Source organism: Gymnodraco acuticeps, unplaced genomic scaffold (assembly GCF_902827175.1).
Source record: "Gymnodraco acuticeps unplaced genomic scaffold, fGymAcu1.1, whole genome shotgun sequence".
NCBI lineage: Eukaryota > Metazoa > Chordata > Actinopteri > Perciformes > Bathydraconidae > Gymnodraco > Gymnodraco acuticeps.
Window position 1 is genome coordinate 238,548 of NW_022990284.1, and position 22,373 is coordinate 260,920.

Sequence of the window (22,373 nt, forward strand, 5' to 3'; positions counted from 1 at the left end):
AATATAAAAGTTGTGACCAAAACATTACAATCAGTGTTTTTCTGTGTGCAGGAGGAAGGAGACCAACTTTTCCCAGGGAAGATAAGGATGTCTCTCAGGAAGGGTCCATCTGGCCACCTGCGACAGGACCCTTCAGAGGAGGGAATGAGAATCAAAAAAAATCCTTCCCTTCAGGACAAGTCTGCCCCTCAGAAGCATGTGAGGACAAATGCTCTCACTGAGGTCCTTCAGAGGGGAGGGCAAGGGTCCGCCCGACTCGAGGTGATGGGGGAATATTTATTACAGTTTCATTCCATGTGAATGATGTCGGCTACACCAGTAACCTGATGGAAAAGGTGGAAGAGGAGGAGAGAGGTGGGACCTTCAACCATCAAAGGCCACGCAAGACGCTGTCCTCGATGAAGGTATTGATATCTGTGACACGCTTTAATCATGGCAGTCACATATTTAAGGCTTTATTACATGTTCTCTTGTTGTGTATGTACTACGGTGATTCACAGATCTGCCTTGTCCAGCGCCTCCTGTCCCTCTGGTCGCAGCACACCAGCCTGCAGCCTCTGTCCCGGGCTATAGTCAGGATGTTGCCCACTGGAACTGCTCGCACCAGCAGAACATTTGGATGAAGACTGAGTTGGAAACATTGGGTCTGTGGCCAGGTTCAAGTCCCGTGTGACACCTTATGAACATGTTGTCCCTGTGGCGTTATCCGCCTCAGCCTGAGCTCATAGACTCAATCTCTGACCTGCCTTCACCCAAGTACTATCAGTTTCATCCATATTTCATTTGGAAGCCAGAGCATGCGATCACGGAGAAGGTGAGAAACAATGGTGTCTTGCCCTGTCTCTATGGCTCTCCGAACCCTCAGGTTGTTTCTTCTGGCACTGGAAGGCCAAGAGTCATCCTTGGGACAAGCGGCCAGTACTATATTTTAGCTTCTCGACTCACCTGCAAGGTCTGCAAAAAGTACTGGCATGCTGACAAGCCCCAGTGGCTGGAGAAGCTACCCCGGGGCTTCAGCAACATCGTGCCGGCCTTCCTGACGCACAAAAAGGCCGTCTGCAAATGTGTCCTGGATGAGATGAGGCGCAGCGGCAGATCCCCAGAGGACACGTCCAAGCAGCTGACGGAGGCGCTCAATCTCAAATATGAGAGAGCTCACCTGGCCTACCTGCTGTGTGTGCAGAATGTCAGGGATGCTGAGGCAGGAGTCTACGGCCAAAGGACCATCACTGGGTTCCTCAGACAGGAAGATACTCCGGCTGCATGTGGTGGATACTCGGACGGTGATGGCTGCTGTGGAGTTTGTGTCTCTTCCCTCTACCTGGTCCAGGTGGAGGAGCTCCTCACTCTGCTGCTTCAGGGGGCCTTTGGACAGGCCCTGAGGTCAGATCACACTCGCAGAGGGGCTAGGAAGGTTGTGCTGTCGTCCGGCACCGTGTCTTCCTATGCCATCATGAAGGAGAACTGGAGGATCCTGAGCTAGGTGACGTGCTCTTTTGTTACCAAAAACCTAGAGGTGGATTCAACTCCCAGCCTTTGAAGTTACAATCCAGATACTTCTTTTGTTCTTCAGAGATGCTGAGTGCAGACATTGTCTGCTGTACTGCATCACTGTGACCTTTTCTCCGCCTGTGGGCAAACACAGAACATGTTTGAGTTAGTAAAGTTTAACATCCTCAAACCTTTCAATACTGGAGCTGTGCGATCCACGGGCTAATTTCTGAAGATTCATTCTAGTGTTTTACAATCACTAGAAACTCATTGCAATTTGGTTCTAAATAAACCTGATTGTACATTTAGTCATCTATATCAAATGTGAATTGACACTTGCTGTACTTGCTATTGTTCTCACTATGTTTATTGTTAAGCACAAATACACCACAGCAAAATCTTCGTTTATGAAAAAAAACTGCATGAAACCTGATAATGATTCTGATCTTCACTTCAATTCAAATTCAATTCAAAACCTTTATTTATACAGATAAAACCCATTGAGATCATAGACCTCTTTTACAATGGTGACCTGCTTCAATTAGTTCCAAACATTAATACAAACATGACAGAAAACAAAGGACATTATATGATACTACAGTTTGTATACTAGTAGCATTTACAGACACCAATATCTTCACTGCAATATGGTTAAATGACATCATAACATGTTTTACCTCGACCAAACCAATTATATTTAATATCAATTAATACATTTTGGTCACTTTGTACTCTGAACAACTATGTTATTTATTTATAAATGCATCTGTAACTTTAAATCATTAACTGCCGTCAACAGCCAAAAAAAAAAGATTTGGCCGATCACACAAATGTATGTTCCTCACAAATGTGGCACCATTTAAAAAGATATATATACACAGGCTTTCCTACGGTATGACATGTATTGCCAAAAAGTATTGTTTCAGCAAAGACATAATCCAACAAACACACATTTCCTTACTTTTTGTGTTTGGTTTATATAGAGAAAACGATGCGGCACAATGCTAATGTTAGCCTCCCCCTCAAAGGAAAGCTAAGGCTAGGTTTTAGCACAACAGGCGGACAGCAGCATACCTACGGAGGACCGGAGCACACGCCGGTCAACCCGGTGGTTTGAAAGATGGAGAAGTGATGCGGCCATGAAGTGTCTCTGACCAAAACTCCCCACGAGGTGCTTCATAAGCAACACACAGCCGCCAAAAAGCAACAGCAACTCACGTGCATGTTGACGCCCTCTTAATGCTGAGTTCGAGGACGCATCAGTAATATCCGTTAAACAGACAATCAAGGGACACATAGCGATCTCTCTCATAATTGACATGAACACCAAATTATATTGTCGTCAATTATTACAAGATAATTTCGCTTTTCTCGACATTTTGGCATTTTTCAATGAATGACGTCTTTCTATCTATTTCATTTATTTGATATATGTGTGGAAGCAAACAAGACATAATGTGTTTCCGCCCGGTCTCGAACCGGGGACCTTTCGCGTGTTAGGCGAACGTGATAACCACTACACTACGGAAACAGATGAAAGGGCCCTTGCCGCCTGTCAAACAGGGGACCCGGGTTCGATTCCCCGTCAGGGCGGATATTCAACCACCTGCTTGTAATATATAGTGAACCCCACAACACCCTTTGAAACCACCCTCTGAAAATTACTTTTGAAGGGTGTAAGACACTTCCAATGTTTCAGGCCCTGCATTGAAGATGAAACTGATGCTTAACAAAAGTTATATCAACAATTATAACATACACACTAAACTTACATGCACACTGTTCATTTCACAAGCCATGGTAACCGGGGCTCTAAAATCGACTCAACCATTTTTACTCAACATGCTTTTCATGTGAAAATTAACACCTGGCTCTAATTAGACAAGTTAGAAAGTGTAGCAGTTTGTCTGCTGCCTTCATGGACGGTATACACATCTTTACAGTTGAAATGTTCAGACTTCAATACATAATGTTTCCAGAAATAAGGTCCCATGGGTCGGAAGTAAATGGGCGGGACTTCGCCTCTCTATACACGGCTCACCTTCGCGTGTTAGGCGAACGTGATAACCACTACACTACGGAAACTCGGTGAGAGCACCCCTAGTGGTTATGATTTATATAGCCACATCCAACCTGATTACAACCCAGAGTCTTCAGTGAACAGCGCCCCCCAGATCCCTCTTATGGTCAAAGATATATCACATCCGTAGTGATAAGGACTCCCATAGAGAATGACTTAATAAAAGTTGAGGGAGATGAGCCTTACTGTCCTAGGTTTACATGTCCTAGGTTTCGAAACCAGGAGGAAACATCCATATTTATATAAGCACATGTAATATATTCAATATAACATTCATTATTATTTCTTAGCTAGTGTACATTTCAGGCGGACTTTACAAATTGCTTTGCTTACTTAAATAATTACACCAAAAGTAATTACAATAAAACAATTATTAATTTCACATTAGCGCAAACAGCTAGAAAATAAATGTTGAATTACTAAATTGCATAAGGCAAGGCAAGTTTATTTATATAGCACCTGTAAGGGAAACTTCTGCAGCAATGGAGAGTCAGGACTCAGAGAGACACGAGGAGAGTTGGAGCTTTGATGTCAAACACTGGTAGTTTATTACAAGTCAACGGCCGGAGAATTCATATCACAAGTCACAGCAGCAAAAGGTTCTGACTGCACGGGTGGGTTGTCATGTCAATTCTGATCAGCCTCGCATCTTGGTAGACCCTTTAAATAGTTTACAGAGAGTCAAATCCACATATTGGGGATGGGCGTAAACCATGGCGTAAACACATTTGCAGAGGAGATGTCTCTCCCATCTCTGGAGCTTATAAACTAGCGTTTTCACACTCACAAAACCCTCCCTATGCCCTGTAGGTCAAGCTGTAAAACCTAGTATCAACATACGACTGCATCAACACATTCCTTACGGGAGATTAGAAGCAGGGATGGTCGTACATGTCAACACACAAAATAAAGTTAAATATCTAGAAGTAAAGACAGAATTATTCTCTAACAGCACCTTTCAACACAAGGCAATTCAAAGTCCATCCATCCATCCATCTTCTCCCGCTTATCCGTGGTCGGGTCTCGGGGGTAGCAGTTCCAGCAGAGAGCCCCAAACTTTATTTTCCCTGGCGACATCAACCAGCTCTGACTGGGGGATCCCAAGGCGCTCCCAGGCCAGCGAAGAGATATAATCCCTCCACCTGGTCCTAGGTCTACCCCTTGGTCTCTTCCCAGCTGGACGTGCCTGGAACACCTCCCTAGGGAGGCGCCCAGGTGGCATCCTAACTAGGTGCCCGAACCACCTCAACTGGCTCCTTTCGACGCGAAGGAGGAGCGGCTCAACTCCGAGTCCCTCCCTGATGACCGAACTTCTCACCTTATCCCAGCCACCCTGCGGAGAAAACCCATCTCGGCCGCTTGTATCCGCGATCTCGTTCTTTCGGTCATGACCCATCCTTCATGACCATAGGTGAGGGTAGGAACGAAAATGGCCCGGTAGACAGAGAGCTTTGCCTTCTGGCTCAGCTCCCTTTTCGTCACAACGGTGCGGTAAAGCGACTGCAGTACCGCTCCCGCTGCTCCGATTTTCCGGCCCATCTCACGCTCCATTGTTCCCTCACTCGAGAACAAGACCCCGAGATACTTGAACTCCTTCACTTGGGGTAAGGACTCATTCCCTACTTGAAGTGGACAGTCCATCGGTTTCCTGCTGAGAACCATGGCCTCAGATTTGGAGGTGCTGATCCTCATCCCAGCCGCTTCACACTCGGTTGCGAACCGATCCATTGAGTGCTGAAGGTCGCAGACCGATGAAGCCATTAGAACCACATCATCTGCAAAAAGCAGTGGTGCAATCCTTAGTCCACCGACCTGCAAACCCCCGCCCCCATGACTACGCCTCGAAATCCGATCCATGTATATTACAAACAGGATTGGTGACAAAGCGCAGCCCTGGCGGAGGCCAACCCTCACCGGAAATGGGTCCGACTTACTGCCGAGGACCCGGACACAGCTCTGGCTTTGGGAGTACAGAGATTGGATGGCCCTGAGTAGAGACCCCCTCACCCCATACTCCCGCAGCACCTCCCACAGTAACTCCCTGGGAACTCGGTCATACGCCTTCTCCAAGTCTACAAAACACATGTAGACCGGATAAGCATACTCCCAAGCCCCCTCCAGGATCCTTGCGAGAGTAAAAAGCTGATCCGTCGTTCCACGACCAGGACGGAATCCGCATTGTTCCTCCTCAATCTGAGGTTCGACAATCGGCCTGACCCTCCTTTCGAGTACCTTAGAGTAAACTTTCCCGGGGAGGCTGAGTAGTGTGATGCCTCTGTAATTGGCACACACCCTCTGATCCCCCTTTTTAAAAAGTGGAACCACCACCCCGGTCTGCCACTCCTTCTGTACTGTTTCCGACTTCCACGCAACGTTGATGAGACGTGTCAACCATGGCAGTCCCTCAACACCCAGAGCCTTCAGCATTTCCGGGCGGATCTCATCCACCCCCGGGGCTTTGCCACTGTGGAGTTGTTTGACGAGCTCAGTAACTTCCCCCCGGGAGATTGGTGTTGATCCCCCGTCATACTCCAGCTCTGCCTCTAACATAGAGGGCGGAGTTGTCGGGTTCAGGAGTTCCTCAAAGTGTTCCTTCCAACGCCCTAACACTCCATCAGTTGAGGTCAACAACGTCCCATCCTTACTGTACACAGCTTGGATGATTCCCTGCTTCCCCCTCCTGAGGTGTCGGACAGTTTTCAATTCAAAGTGCTTTACAAAAATGAAAGATCTATCTGATCTGAAAGATGCCATTTAGATCTATAAAGGCCTTGGGGCTATGTTGTTTGATTTAATTAAACACAATATATGCACTCCACTATGCCCTTGTAGTATTTACTGTATCCAAAGCTCTTAATATGATTGCTCATATTTCAAGCCATCTTTTTCCCGGCCCCTTGCTTTGGATCATTTTCATCAACCGGCCCCCATTCCAAACTAATTGAATAGCCCTGCTCTGCATATTGTTATTCTTCAATCTGTGCTGCCTGATCAATCTTTTGAATTTTCTATAAATTGAGACAATCAAGACATAATGTGTTTCCGCCCGGTCTCGAACCGGGGACCTTTCGCGTGTGAGGCGAACGTGATAACCACTACACTACGGAAACAGATGAAAGGGATTTTGCCGCCTGTCAAACGGCTGAGTAGGGTTCGATTCCCGGTCGCGACGAGAGTTTTCCTCCACTTCAGACAATGAAACTCACAAGCCCCAACTTAGAAAAACACATTTCAGCGATAAAAATGACATTTAAATGGTGTAAGAGGCATGCAATGCTTCAGGACCTGCAATGGGGATTAAACTGATAACAAAACAACCAATAGTTATTTTAGCACAATTCTAACATTCACATGTTCAATTTACATGCTGTGTAAATACAAGCCATTATAACTTGGGCTCTAAAATCGAGTCTCATGATCCAAATCTTTCAATTCAAACGAAAGCAGATTGTCAAAGCCCTGAGCCGGAGTCAAACTGAAACCTACGGATCTTGCACGGCAATAGTAAGGCTTAACTCCCTTAACTTTTACCATTCATTCTCTATGGTAGTTCTTATCACTACGGATGTAATATATTTCTGGCCACAAGCTGTATTTCGGGGGCGCCCTTTCCTAAATAATGTGACCCAAAGTGAATGATGAGCATTTGTGGGAAAAGGGATACACAAAAAGTCATTAATAACATAACTTTTCTGTGTTTTATTTTTTAGACAGGGGATAATAATCCTAGAAATAGAATGCATACGTGATTGCTATTTGTTTGTTGTGTCCAATACAAAACTCAAAAATCATACGATTTTTACTCAACATGTTTTTAATGTGAAAATGAACTCACACACTAATTAGACGAGTTAGGGAATGCAGTTGGTCAATGTCCCTTTGTCTGCTGCCTTCATGGACTGTATACAAATCCTGACAGTTGGTTACACATGTTCAAAGGGAGGCAACTATGTGCTATTTCTTACTTTTAATCTAGGACCATATAATACAAAAAAAAACACAAATAATCCCCATTGTGGAATCAATGTCATTTGAAATACAAGGTACATTTCTCCGCTCTTTCCAAAGTCCACAATGTATAGTTTCCGGGGTGAATGCAGAAGTGAATGAATAATATCTCTTTTCTCTACATATTTCTATTTTTCAATCTATGCTGCCTTTTTTATCGACTTTATTTTGTGTATTTGGAGACAAGCAAGACAAAGATTTGTTTCCGCCCGGTCTCGAACCGGGGACCTTTCGCGTGTTAGGAGAACGTTATAACCACACTACGGAAACTGATGAAAGGGCTTTTGCCACCTGTCAATCACAATAGTCGGGTTCGATTCCCCGTCGGGACGAGTTTATCACCACTTCTTTGAAAGATACAATGGCACTCAAAACAAGCAGTGCTTTTGAGCTACTCGCCTTATTTTCAAGTTCTTAACAGCATCCCGGGACCTATACACAGCTTCTCCTGTATATCTGTGCTCCAACTATCTGCCATCAAGATAGTATTCAATATCGCTAGTTGTAAACATTCGGAAAACGCTTTTGGTTTAGTGTTAGCTAAACTAGCACTTGGCGTTAGCTACAGTTAGCCAACAGGTAGGCTACTTTTTTCGTATTTGTAATAACTTGCAATATATATACAGTAACTGTGTACAGCGTTTGAAACTAAAAGCGACAGAAATGACAGATACATTAGGGTTGATTTGTAAGTAACAGCCACTACGAACAAGCTAAAAGGCAACCACACACTACTGCTAATAGATTGTAATCGTTGCCATAGATACAGGTAGTTCTTCTTGTTTAGATATCACTCGAGTAAAAGCAACACAATAACCGAGAAAATGAATACTACAAGTTTAACTGTGGGGCTGACATATAAACATAAATAAAATGCTAAATTAACTACGGATGTAATATATTTTTTGCCAAAAGCAGGCGCTGTGTAGACCCCGTTTCCAGGGACAACCGCGACGGAGGAGCAGCACCAACAGCAAAAGGACAAGAGATCACATTGCCGACAAAATTCGAGTAATATCACGCAACCTACATCCCGTAAAATGTATCAAACGTAAGTGGAGCTTATTTTTTCTGTGACTAAACAAATCTCATATTAGTACACTTTTTTTGTTAGTAGTTTTGACGTCTTACACTCTGTGTATTGTTAGCTAAGGTAATGTAACTTACTGTTAGCTAACGTCTTTACAATATCTGCAATGTTTGCTTAACAAAGAGTTGTCAATTGTGTTTTAAAGTGTATCTTGTCAATACTGATCCGAAATCCAAAAATCTGTGCGTTTAAAGATCACATTTGAACTACTGTTTAGGACATACATTTTCATCGTGATTTTTTTGCAACAGAATAATTTACTACTGTGCATTTTAAATGGGTAAATACTACAGTATTCAGTCTCTTTTTAAATAAACTCCAGGTACAAAACTAATAGAGAATTATTATTGTTATATCTGTCCATCCATTTTAGCTATTTTCTTTTATGCATTTGTGATTATTTGACGGGTAAATTATGTTACCCATCTGCTATATAGTGCTTAAAAACAGCTGCAAGGCCCCAGTGAGCACATCTTACGCTGGAAAACATTGTCAAGGCAAGACGTGGTTTTTTCCATTTATTTTTGTTGTATTCCAATAATCCAACATATAAAGAACATTGGTTTCACCTGTGGCATTTCATTCTGGTGCAGCAATCACACCACCACCTCCAATAAAAACCTGATCAGCTGGTGCCCAAAACTACCTTTAAAAATGGCTTTGCTTAACTTAAATAATTACAACAAAAGTCATTACAATAAAACAATTATTAATTTCACATTAACACAAACAGATAAATTACATAAGTTTATTTATATAGCACCTTTCAAGTGCTTTACAAAAATGAAAGACATTAAGAAAATGGCATTTAAAATCAGTCATTAAAAAGCAAAGATAATACAATTAACATTAAAAGAAAAAATACCTGAATAAAAGTTACAGTGCAGTTTCAGATATGAATAGTTCAATTAAAAGCAGCGGCAAAAAGAAAAGTCTTCAGCCTGGATTTAAAAGTCGTCAGAGTTGCAGCGGACCGGCAGGTTTCTGGGAGTTTGTTCCAGATGTTTGGAGCATCATAACTGAACGTCTCCATGTTTAGTTCTGGGGACAGAAAGCTGACCAAATGACTTAAACTGATGTAGAGCTCCAACAGTAGTCAATGTGCTTTGTGACTGAAAGGATTCACTATTGTTGTAATCAACCACATGTACAGTGAAGTAATACATCTGCCTGCCTGTCCACCTTCCTCTCCGTCGGGTCATGTAATATAAAAGTTGTGACCAAAACATTACAATCAGTGTTTTTCTGTGTGCAGGAGGAAGGAGACCAACTTTTCCCAGGGAAGATAAGGATGTCTCTCAGGAAGGGTCCATCTGGCCACCTGCGACAGGACCCTTCAGAGGAGGGAATGAGAATCAAAAAAAATCCTTCCCTTCAGGACAAGTCTGCCCCTCAGAAGCATGTGAGGACAAATGCTCTCACTGAGGTCCTTCAGAGGGGAGGGCAAGGGTCCGCCCGACTCGAGGTGATGGGGGAATATTTATTACAGTTTCATTCCATGTGAATGATGTCGGCTACACCAGTAACCTGATGGAAAAGGTGGAAGAGGAGGAGAGAGGTGGGACCTTCAACCATCAAAGGCCACGCAAGACGCTGTCCTCGATGAAGGTATTGATATCTGTGACACGCTTTAATCATGGCAGTCACATATTTAAGGCTTTATTACATGTTCTCTTGTTGTGTATGTACTACGGTGATTCACAGATCTGCCTTGTCCAGCGCCTCCTGTCCCTCTGGTCGCAGCACACCAGCCTGCAGCCTCTGTCCCGGGCTATAGTCAGGATGTTGCCCACTGGAACTGCTCGCACCAGCAGAACATTTGGATGAAGACTGAGTTGGAAACATTGGGTCTGTGGCCAGGTTCAAGTCCCGTGTGACACCTTATGAACATGTTGTCCCTGTGGCGTTATCCGCCTCAGCCTGAGCTCATAGACTCAATCTCTGACCTGCCTTCACCCAAGTACTATCAGTTTCATCCATATTTCATTTGGAAGCCAGAGCATGCGATCACGGAGAAGGTGAGAAACAATGGTGTCTTGCCCTGTCTCTATGGCTCTCCGAACCCTCAGGTTGTTTCTTCTGGCACTGGAAGGCCAAGAGTCATCCTTGGGACAAGCGGCCAGTACTATATTTTAGCTTCTCGACTCACCTGCAAGGTCTGCAAAAAGTACTGGCATGCTGACAAGCCCCAGTGGCTGGAGAAGCTACCCCGGGGCTTCAGCAACATCGTGCCGGCCTTCCTGACGCACAAAAAGGCCGTCTGCAAATGTGTCCTGGATGAGATGAGGCGCAGCGGCAGATCCCCAGAGGACACGTCCAAGCAGCTGACGGAGGCGCTCAATCTCAAATATGAGAGAGCTCACCTGGCCTACCTGCTGTGTGTGCAGAATGTCAGGGATGCTGAGGCAGGAGTCTACGGCCAAAGGACCATCACTGGGTTCCTCAGACAGGAAGATACTCCGGCTGCATGTGGTGGATACTCGGACGGTGATGGCTGCTGTGGAGTTTGTGTCTCTTCCCTCTACCTGGTCCAGGTGGAGGAGCTCCTCACTCTGCTGCTTCAGGGGGCCTTTGGACAGGCCCTGAGGTCAGATCACACTCGCAGAGGGGCTAGGAAGGTTGTGCTGTCGTCCAGCACCGTGTCTTCCTATGCCATCATGAAGGAGAACTGGAGGATCCTGAGCTAGGTGACGTGCTCTTTTGTTACCAAAAACCTAGAGGTGGATTCAACTCCCAGCCTTTGAAGTTACAATCCAGATACTTCTTTTGTTCTTCAGAGATGCTGAGTGCAGACATTGTCTGCTGTACTGCATCACTGTGACCTTTTCTCCGCCTGTGGGCAAACACAGAACATGTTTGAGTTAGTAAAGTTTAACATCCTCAAACCTTTCAATACTGGAGCTGTGCGATCCACGGGCTAATTTCTGAAGATTCATTCTAGTGTTTTACAATCACTAGAAACTCATTGCAATTTGGTTCTAAATAAACCTGATTGTACATTTAGTCATCTATATCAAATGTGAATTGACACTTGCTGTACTTGCTATTGTTCTCACTATGTTTATTGTTAAGCACAAATACACCACAGCAAAATCTTCGTTTATGAAAAAAAACTGCATGAAACCTGATAATGATTCTGATCTTCACTTCAATTCAAATTCAATTCAAAACCTTTATTTATACAGATAAAACCCATTGAGATCATAGCCCTCTTTTACAATGGTGACCTGCTTCAATTAGTTCCAAACATTAATACAAACATGACAGAAAACAAAGGACATTATATGATACTACAGTTTGTATACTAGTAGCATTTACAGACACCAATATCTTCACTGCAATATGGTTAAATGACATCATAACATGTTTTACCTCGACCAAACCAATTATATTTAATATCAATTAATACATTTTGGTCACTTTGTACTCTGAACAACTATGTTATTTATTTATAAATGCATCTGTAACTTTAAATCATTAACTGCCGTCAACAGCCAAAAAAAAAAGATGTGGCCGATCACACAAATGTATGTTCCTCACAAATGTGGCACCATTTAAAAAGATATATATACACAGGCTTTCCTACGGTATGACATGTATTGCCAAAAAGTATTGTTTCAGCAAAGACATAATCCAACAAACACACATTTCCTTACTTTTTGTGTTTGGTTTATATAGAGAAAACGATGCGGCACAATGCTAATGTTAGCCTCCCCCTCAAAGGAAAGCTAAGGCTAGGTTTTAGCACAACAGGCGGACAGCAGCATACCTACGGAGGACCGGAGCACACGCCGGTCAACCCGGTGGTTTGAAAGATGGAGAAGTGATGCGGCCATGAAGTGTCTCTGACCAAAACTCCCCACGAGGTGCTTCATAAGCAACACACAGCCGCCAAAAAGCAACAGCAACTCACGTGCATGTTGACGCCCCCTTAAAGCTGAGTTCGAGGACGCATCAGTAATATCCGTTAAACAGACAATCAAGGGACACATAGCGATCTGTCTCATAATTGACATGAACACCAAATTATATTGTTGTCAATTATTACAAGATAATTTCGCTTTTCTCGACATTTTGGCATTTTTCAATGAATGACGTCTTTCTATCTATTTCATTTATTTGATATATGTGTGGAAGCAAACAAGACATAATGTGTTTCCGCCCGGTCTCGAACCGGGGACCTTTCGCGTGTTAGGCGAACGTGATAACCACTACACTACGGAAACAGATGAAAGGGCCTTTGCCGCCTGTCAAACAGGGGACCCGGGTTCGATTCCCCGTCAGGGCGGATATTCAACCACCTGCTTGTAATATATAGTGAACCCCACAACACCCTTTGAAACCACCCTCTGAAAATTACTTTTGAAGGGTGTAAGACACTTCCAATGTTTCAGGCCCTGCATTGAAGATGAAACTGATGCTTAACAAAAGTTATATCAACAATTATAACATACACACTAAACTTACATGCACACTGTTCATTTCACAAGCCATGGTAACCGGGGCTCTAAAATCGACTCAACCATTTTTACTCAACATGCTTTTCATGTGAAAATTAACACCTGGCTCTAATTAGACAAGTTAGAAAGTGTAGCAGTTTGTCTGCTGCCTTCATGGACGGTATACACATCTTTACAGTTGAAATGTTCAGACTTCAATACATAATGTTTCCAGAAATAAGGTCCCATGGGTAGGAAGTAAATGGGCGGGACTTCGCCTCTCTATACACGGCTCACCTTCGCGTGTTAGGCGAACGTGATATTAACCACCAGTTACACCAGTAATTACAGTAATTACACCAGTTATTCCCAAACTTTTTTCAATAATGTACCCCCTTTGAAAACAAAATTCAAACAACTATTAAAACAACAACCTTATCACTGAGAAACACTTAAAGGTGGGGTACTAAAATTTGAAAGTACACAGCCGAAAAGAATCCGCCTCTTCCTTCAGACTTCCTTACAGAGCACCTCCTCCAACACACATGAACGCGCAATGCACGCCCAATGAGGGCACGAGATACATTTGTGCGTGCACGAGATGGAAGGCTGACAGACAGGGCGGCAATCCAATCCGTGGCTAAACGGATTGGTCGTGCTTTTTACAGTATTACGGCTTCCACAGATGACATTTTTTATGGATTTTTTGTCAAAGCACTTCAGATATTCATTGCTATCGGGATGTTAAGAGCATTCCATGGAATATAACAAAAAGTGTATCTCGAGCCGGTTTCTCAAACGTACCTACCCCACCTTTAAATGCTACATTTCAAATGTTTACAATCCATCACTAAATTCATGGCAAACCAATTTTAACATCATGCAATAACACTAAGACGACATTAGTTGCATTGAACTGTTCTTTTTAATAAGTTGTACTTAATGTAGTGAAACATGGGCTTGAGCTTCACTGAGGACCTTTGTCATTCTGACAGGGAGGCAAACTGCAGTTATTACACTTCGCGTTTTGAAATATGTGTAACTCTGTTAATATAAAACCCACACTGCTCAAACTTTTTTTTTTTCATTAACATAAAATAAATCTCACTGCAGTACTCCAACGTACCCCTAGGGGTCCGCGTACCCCCATTTGAGAACCACTGCACTACACTACGGAAACTCAGTGAGAGCACCTCTAGTGGTTATTCATTATATAGCCACATCCAACCTGATTACAACCCCGAGTCTTCAGTGAACAGCGCCCCCCAGATCCCTCTTATGGTCAAAGATATATCACATCCGTAGTGATAAGGACTCCCATAGAGAATGAATGGTAAGAGTTAAGGGAGATGAGCCTTACTGTTGCTGTCATGTCCTAGGTTTCAAAGCCAGGAGGAAACATCCATATTTATATAAGCACATGTAATATATTAAATATAACATATTAATAAACATATTTCTTGACATGTTCAAAACAGGAACCACCAGTACTGTAGACAAAAAAAAACTGACTGTAAATAAAATACCCAAAGGTAGGTATCGTTTTCTTGATACCGATACTGCTTATCGATACCGGTATTTTTCGATACTCTTATCGATACTTTTCAATCATTTGGTGCTCAAAATTATAGACATGATTACAAGATGTGAAGATTAAACAACAGTCATTTTATTGTAATTTATTTATTATTTAATGTAACTTTTTCAATGTCATACCAAGCAGGTATGACTGTGTTTGACAGTGTGTCTCTGGAAGGGGGGCGGTAATTACAACGAGACACTGCGTGACCTCCTAAACCGGAAGCTCCGGCCGGCTAACCATTATATTGCGTTTATTATTAATAATTGTAATGATGGATTATCAGTTATCATTTTAAAGTTACACAGAGACATTGGATTAACCGTTTTTATGCCCTTAAACACAACTTTTGATAACTACCATCATGGCTACGTAAAGGGAAGATGTTTTCTTGCTCTTTCCAGGATGCTAGTTCAGTGAGCTTTGGTCGTACAGTGATGAGACACCAATGGAATCAGCTTTCATGTGAGGTGTTGTTTGTGCAGATACAATTACGTAGAAAATATCGCTTTTGCCAGTTATGTGCTAAAGTAGCCGTTAGCCCTGTTAGCCCGTTTTAAGTGTTGATTTAGACTCTTGGTGTTGGACTTCTGTACCGTGGGTCAAATGGTTCATATCGTCTGTTAGCTGAGTTTTTCCTGTTAAGTGGGTATGCATCATTAATAGGTTGTTAAATGTTAAGAAGCCTTGAGACGCTGTTTCTTGCAAGATGTTGCGTCTGCCCCTATGGTCTGCCCCCGGGAGTCTCACAATAATAAGAGCGCTGTTAGGAGAGATGACGAGTGGCATTCACAGTGGCCAATCAGTGGTACTCAAACCGGATAGGTCACACGGGATGAGGGTTCCAAACCAACCAGAATTGTTTAAACTAAGGAAGTAACGTAATTCATATACCGATAGCAGCACCGTTTGTCCAGCGGCTTAACGGTATACCAATACCGTCCAATCAGGTACCGGTACTGACTTAGTACCGGTTCTCGATACCCATCCCTACCCAAAGGTAATAAAACAATAAAAAGGATCCATCTTCAACAGCTTATACGGAGTTAGTTTTGTCAAATGTTTTGATTTTTTTTCTTTCTTCAGGGTCTCTGCAGGACTCCTGAAGTCAAATGTAAAACCTTTTAAGACCCTTCCCATACATTTTAAGACCTCATCTCCACTTTGAGTTCTAACTGGTTACCTTGGCGACACACTTCACCTCACATTGACTATATACAGTATTGATTGTCCTTCCTCCTGATCTTCCAACCATTTGGACGCAGACTTGCATTTCCCCATAACGATGTTGTTTAACAACCGGCGTAAACGGACCTTCACGAGCTATCAAGCAGTGAGCGTGCGATGTCCTGTTCAGATGACGTCAAGTCCAACGGGATGCCATCAATAAACTACACAGAATCACACTACACACCTACGCAATGATTACATTCAGGCAGACTGTAGAACACAACCTCTTTGGACCATTTATATACTTATTGAAAACAAGATACAAAATGTAAAACCTTGGAAGATGCCGTTTAATACTTTTTAATAGCCTTCATTTTCGCTAAATTGATTTATCAACTTTTAATACTTTTTGAGACCCCGCGGACCCCCTGTTCTGTGTCTTTGACACCACCAGCACAGGATTTATTCTAGTTTTGCCAACCTTCTGGCACCATACTCAATAACTTCTTCCAGTTGTTCATGAACCCGCACGACTGAGAAGTGGAGGTCCTCCTTCTGGTTCTGGTTTCAAAAGGGGACGACAGGCTGCCTCCGGGCCGGGTAACTTCCCTTCTTCCTCTATCTCTCATTGGGTCGTTCTTGAAATAAAAAGCAATATGAAAAAAGTCAGAAATCAAAGGATTCACCAGTATTAAGACAATGGGTTTTAATGCTATAACAACACCCCACTGCGTCAGGCCGTTGTGTCCTTGGGCAAGACACTTCACCCGAATTTGCTCCTGTGGGTATTGTCCACAGTAGATGACCATTGTATGATCTGTATGTGTAATGTGTATTTGTAAAGCGCTTTGAGAGTCATTGATAAAAAGCGCTATAATAAATATAAGGATTATAACAGCAACATCTACAACAATACACTTTTAATGTACAATATTTGAGAAGACAATAATAAAAGCACATAATGATCATGTATTATATAATAGTCTAAAAAAGAAACATAAATAATAATAACATAATACATTTTTTAGATATTTCTTCTGAGCCAAGATGATACAACAGTGAAAACAGTGTCTCATTAAGGGGGGAACAGCGCTCCTAAAATCCCATTTGTGGCCTAAAATATATGACACCTGTAGTGATAAGAACCACCATAGAGAATGAATGGTAAAAGTTAAGAGAGATAAGCCTTACTATTTCTATGGAAGGTTTGGATATTTAGGAAACTACCATATTATATCTGGCATTTAGAAATGGTAAGCAGTCTTTAGAAATGGTGTTTCTTCACCGAAGATGCACAGAGATTAATAATAATTTTACAAAATGTATAAATTCCTGTCCGGTTAAAACTCACTGGTGATGATGTGCTGGTATTTCTCTAACAGAAAAATAGAAAAACATAATTATATCATATATTACAAAAAATGTTTCCTCCCCGTCGGGGAATTGAACCCCGGTCTCCCGCGTGACAGGCGGGGATACTGACCACTATACTAACGAGGAATTGGTGAAAATACCTCGCTGCAGTACCCTATTTATCCACCACACAAAAGTCAATTAGAGGATGGCGCTGTTGGTTAATTATTTAAAACTTCCTAAACGCTTTTCAATTCATTCTCTATGGTAGTGATAAACCACTACGGATGTTATATATCTTTGGCCGCTAGTGGAGCTGTTGGCTGGCGGAGAAAGCAGAGTGACTGCACACATCTACTTCAGCTCTGGGGCCTCATTTATAACGCCGTGCGCAGGATTCACGTGGGAAGGTTGCTTACGTAGTACAAATTCAAAAAACATTGCGTCCCGGCGAGGGAAGTGCATACGGCACGTCCTACGCCTGTTTCCCTTTATAAATCACAATCGACTCGAAATGCGGCGCAGCTTTTGCGGGCTTCACGTATATTTGCCTATAAATAGTCAAAGAAACGCCCATTCATTCATTCATTCTGACTGACTGCATGAAGAAGATCGCAGGAAATGACGACAGAACAGCTAAAAAAACATCTCACACCGTGTCAGATTCTGGTTCTTTTGGGGAGGTGGAGATAAATCATATTGTTTGGTGGATGCAGTTTGAACCAGAGTAGCAGCATGGAGGTCGGGTCGTCACCAAAATAAATAAATAAGTGGTCCGAAAAAGGTTAATGACAAAAACAATACACATAGCCTCAGGGTCGGCTCCAGAACAAATCGAATGGGGGGGCAATCATTTATCATGGGGGGGCACATACTGCCGTCAACAACCAACACACAAACACCAACGCAACTTCAATTAAAAAAAATGCTGTAAAGTGTATTTCACACACATTGCAGGGGTGTAGTGCTATTGTATAGCGTACTATGACTTGTGCATACATGCACGGTTGTGGCACGACCACCAAAACAGAAACATATGGACATAGGCCACCATATGAAAAGTGTGCAAATGTATTTAGTATCCTATCCATGTGAACATGTTTTAGGTGGGGGGTGGACCTAACCTCCTCTAGGAGGGTCCGTGGGGCAAGCTCCCCCGGGAAGATTATTTTTAAAATATTGAAGTTAAAAGCATCAATCTGGTGCACTTTGAGAGCCAAATGAAGAGATCTATAGCCTATCTCTCAGCATCCATATGAAACAGAACTGTAAACAGATTAACTTTTTCTTTATGGATATTTTACTAATCACTCCCCTTTTAAACTGTATTCTTGTGTTACTGTCCTATAGTAGCCTATTTCATACCCGTTTTTCATTTAGTCTCTTATTCTTTAATAACTATAATGATCATATAAAGGTATTCCTCGCAAATACTTGTTTACATAAATGGTGACCAAACCGTTTGAGACCCACTGAGATAACTTACACTCAAGTTAACTATCTAAACACTGAGAGAGTCCTTACCTCACTGAGCTGAGGTTATACGATCCTCCCAGTCTGACAGGAGAGGACTCTCCTCCAGCTTGGTGTAGAAACAGCTCTTTATATCCGTTAGCATAGCTAGCTAACCAGATGCTAACAACAACATTCCACGTTACCACTCCCGCACTCACAAAATGCGCTCGTGCCACACACACACAGAGCCGAGCTTGAATGAAACACAGAGACCCAGAAGTAGGCTACTTGTACTCTACTGTATATCATATTATTTTCGATGGCTTTACTGTATAATCAGTGTAACAGATGAACAGATCGCCACTGGGCTTTCATCTAAACACACAGCCACGTAATGATAACAAAACAAAGGTCGGGGGTCATTGGTCAAGCAACACACCAATCAGAGAGCAGCAGTGAGCACACCTCAGGCTGTTTTATATTTGTATTATTTATTTATGATGTATTTCGCACAAAAAACCTTTAGTGGAAACGTTTTCACTGATATGATTTTTAAAAAAAAGTGGCAAGGCTTGCCCACCCTGCGTTGGGGGGGCACAGTGACTCATTTGGGGGGGCATGGCCCGCGAATGACCCCCCATGACGCCGACCCTGCATAGCCTTCCTCAGGCAGTGTGTTTGTACCGGGGACAGGAGACCCCCCCCCTTGATGAGAGACTGTAAGAAGTGAACGGAGAATCCCTCCGGAGTGGAGTCATGACGACTGGATCTGAATTATTGTTTTGTATTTGGTGGTTTGTGTTCCAGCTTTCGATCAGCTGTGCTCAGCGTCTCCACTGCAGCCCGTGCGTCTCAACCCCCCCCCCCACATATCTCTCTCAATTCTTCCTTCTGCCAACGGTGTCGCAGTTTCTCGTCTCTCCCGTTTTTGTGCTAGTGCGTACGCATGGGTTAGAGTTTGCGTGGAGGACCGCACATTTTCCCGTCAAGTTAGTATTTTATCAATCGCAAACATTGCGTAGAAACTGGCGTACGCCATTTTTTGAGCGTATATCCCTTTATAAACGAGGCCCCAGGACATAACGACTAAGGTAATAAGGTAAGTTATATTAAATAATGCATGTAGACACTACTTTGGGATGAATTACGAAATGTAGTCGCTTACCGTTCATGTGGGTTTATGTGTGCGTGAGTTTATTGGTTTTTGTTGAGGTGGCGAGTGGCGAGTGGAAATTGCCGTGAGTTCCTCGAGCCGAAAGCCTGTGTGTGTGTTTGTTTACATGAATGCCCAAGATATATAATTTAACACCAACAGTACGTTTACCATTAACTCCCGTATTCGTTTACAATAAACTGCTGTTAGATATACTCTGAAAACACTGCAATGGTTAGAAACTCTGAATAAAAATGAATAATTTTGAACACAGGTAGAAACGTGTGTTCATGTTCTGCATGATTCAGTGTTTTTAATTAAGTACTGTAGTACTTTATAACAAATGATATCCTTGAGTTCTACTACTTTATACTTTCCACAACATGTCAGAGGAAAAGTTGTTTTACACTGTTAGCTGGCCTGCATCAAAAATAAAACCAGCGGGCCAATTACAAACGAGCAAGTGTGATTTTCAAAATAGCTAGTTAGCTCGTGTACATTTCAGCTCGAAAATGGATATACAGGACATCTCTCAAGGCAAATATTAAAACACAAAGTAATCCTAATGTCACAAAGAACACCCCGCAAAGATGAAGAAACGTATACTTATGTTATGTTGCGTCCTCCATATCTCGAGAGGTAACTGGTTCCAAAAGGGGTATTTGTGCTGCCACATAATTCCTTATTGTGAATTTATTGAGGTTATATTCGTACTGAAATCTATGCATACTGAAATTATTTATTATGTGTTACTGTAAATCCATCCCTTTCTTTTTAAAATGTCTTATATCTGTTCCTGCCATACTGCTTTACAACAAAAATTTAAAAACGATGTTTCCGCCCGGTTTCGAACCGGGGACCTTTCGCGTGTGAGGCGAACGTGATAACCACTACACTACGGAAACTGATGGAGGAACATGCAAGTGATTAGCTAATAAATATATGTCGGTACTACAACTCTTATTGTGAGAACGAGTAGATTAACCTCGATGTACATGCTTAATATTACTTTAAAAATGGATACATTTCAAAACCATATATGTCAAAACAGTTAGAAAATCTGTTTATGATCAACAATCAGCTGATTAAATGTACAATATGATGATTATATGTTTTAATAATATTGATCAAGAGTTTCCACCTGGGGGGTGTACTACGAAGCAGGATTTTCGCTTAATGGTTTTTGGAGCCAAGGCAGAACGTATAAAAGTTAGCGCTGAGCTTCAGTCTGCAATGTTCAAAACAACAGATAAAGCCAGAAATCTAGGTGTAGTCATGGACTCTGACCTGAGTTTCAACAGTCACATTAAAACAGTTACTAAATCAGCCTACTATCACCTAAAGAATATATCTAGGATTAAAAGACTAATGTCACAGCAGGATTTGGAAAAACTTGTCCATGCTTTTATCTTCAGTGACTCGACTACTGCAATGGTGTCTTTGCAGGTCTCACTAAAAAATCTATTAGAAAGCTGCAGCTAATTCAGAACGCCGCTGCTCGAGTCCTCACTAACACTAAGAAAGTGGATCACATCACTCCTGTTCTGAAGTCTTTACACTGGCTTCCTGTGTGTCAAAGAATAGATTTCTAAATACTGCTGCTGGTTTATAAAGCACTGAATGGTTTAGGCCCAAAATACATTTCTGACCTCCTGCTAAATGATGAAGCATCCAGATCTCTCAGGTCTTCAGGGACTGGTCAGCTTTCTGTCCCCAGAGTCAGAACTAAACATGGAGAAGCAGCGTTCAGTTATTATGCTTCAAATATCTGGAACAAACTCCCAGAAACCTGCAGGTCCGCTGCAACTCTGACTACTTTTAAATCCAGCAAGAAGACTTTTATTTTTGTCGCTGCTTTTAATTGAACTATTCATATCTTAGACAGCACTGTAACTTTTATCCATGTATTTTTTCTTTTAATGTTTATTTTATTAGCTTTTCTTTTTAATGACTGATTTTAAATATCATTTTCTTAATGTCTTTCATTTTCTGTAAAGCACTTTGAATTGCCTTGTGTTGAAAGGTGCTATATAAATAAACTTGCCTTGCCTTGCCTTAGCGGCTAAATTCAGGGAAAACTCGGGGTTTCCGGTCCTACGAAGCTGGTTCTCTTTTTAGCGGGCTAGATCTCCATGGTAACTGATGCTTAGCGGCTAACCTGGTCGGGACCAGGGGCCTATACTACGAAGCTGGTTCAACCTAACCTGGATATGTTTGAGTTAGCCGGTTGGCCTAATCCAAAACATACGCGCTCTCGCTAAACTGTACTACGACGCTGGTTATCAAGTGGATCTCTCAAGCCAGCCGTGTCCTATCTAGTTAGGTGCGCGTTCACATGAAAGGGGTGGTATCTGTAGCATTCGACCAATCACAAACATGGAGAAGCGCACTGACAGCGCAGCGTCACACTTCCTGAATGAAAAGTAAACTTTAATACTAGTCAAAAATGAAGAAGTTAAACTTTAAACATCCATGACTTAAACACTTTATCCAGGATAAAAGCCACATAGCTGCACCTGCAAGGTGAACACAGCTGGGAACAGAACAAGTGTTTG

At 42.4% G+C, this 22,373-nt stretch overlaps 5 non-coding genes across 5 annotated transcripts; all 5 read right to left on the minus strand.

The window, feature by feature from the left end:
* Positions 1-2,949: 2,949 nt before the first annotated feature.
* trnav-aac lies at positions 2,950-3,022 on the minus strand. Its single transcript has one exon. It is a non-coding gene; the product is annotated as a tRNA-Val (tRNA).
* A 3,586-nt stretch (positions 3,023-6,608) lies between these two features.
* On the minus strand, positions 6,609-6,681 carry trnav-cac. The gene has a single exon. It is a non-coding gene; the product is annotated as a tRNA-Val (tRNA).
* Positions 6,682-12,822: 6,141 nt separating this feature from the next.
* On the minus strand, positions 12,823-12,895 carry trnav-aac. The gene has a single exon. It is a non-coding gene; the product is annotated as a tRNA-Val (tRNA).
* Positions 12,896-17,285: 4,390 nt separating this feature from the next.
* On the minus strand, positions 17,286-17,357 carry trnad-guc. The gene has a single exon. It is a non-coding gene; the product is annotated as a tRNA-Asp (tRNA).
* Positions 17,358-20,650: 3,293 nt separating this feature from the next.
* trnav-cac lies at positions 20,651-20,723 on the minus strand. Its single transcript has one exon. It is a non-coding gene; the product is annotated as a tRNA-Val (tRNA).
* Positions 20,724-22,373: the final 1,650 nt, after the last annotated feature.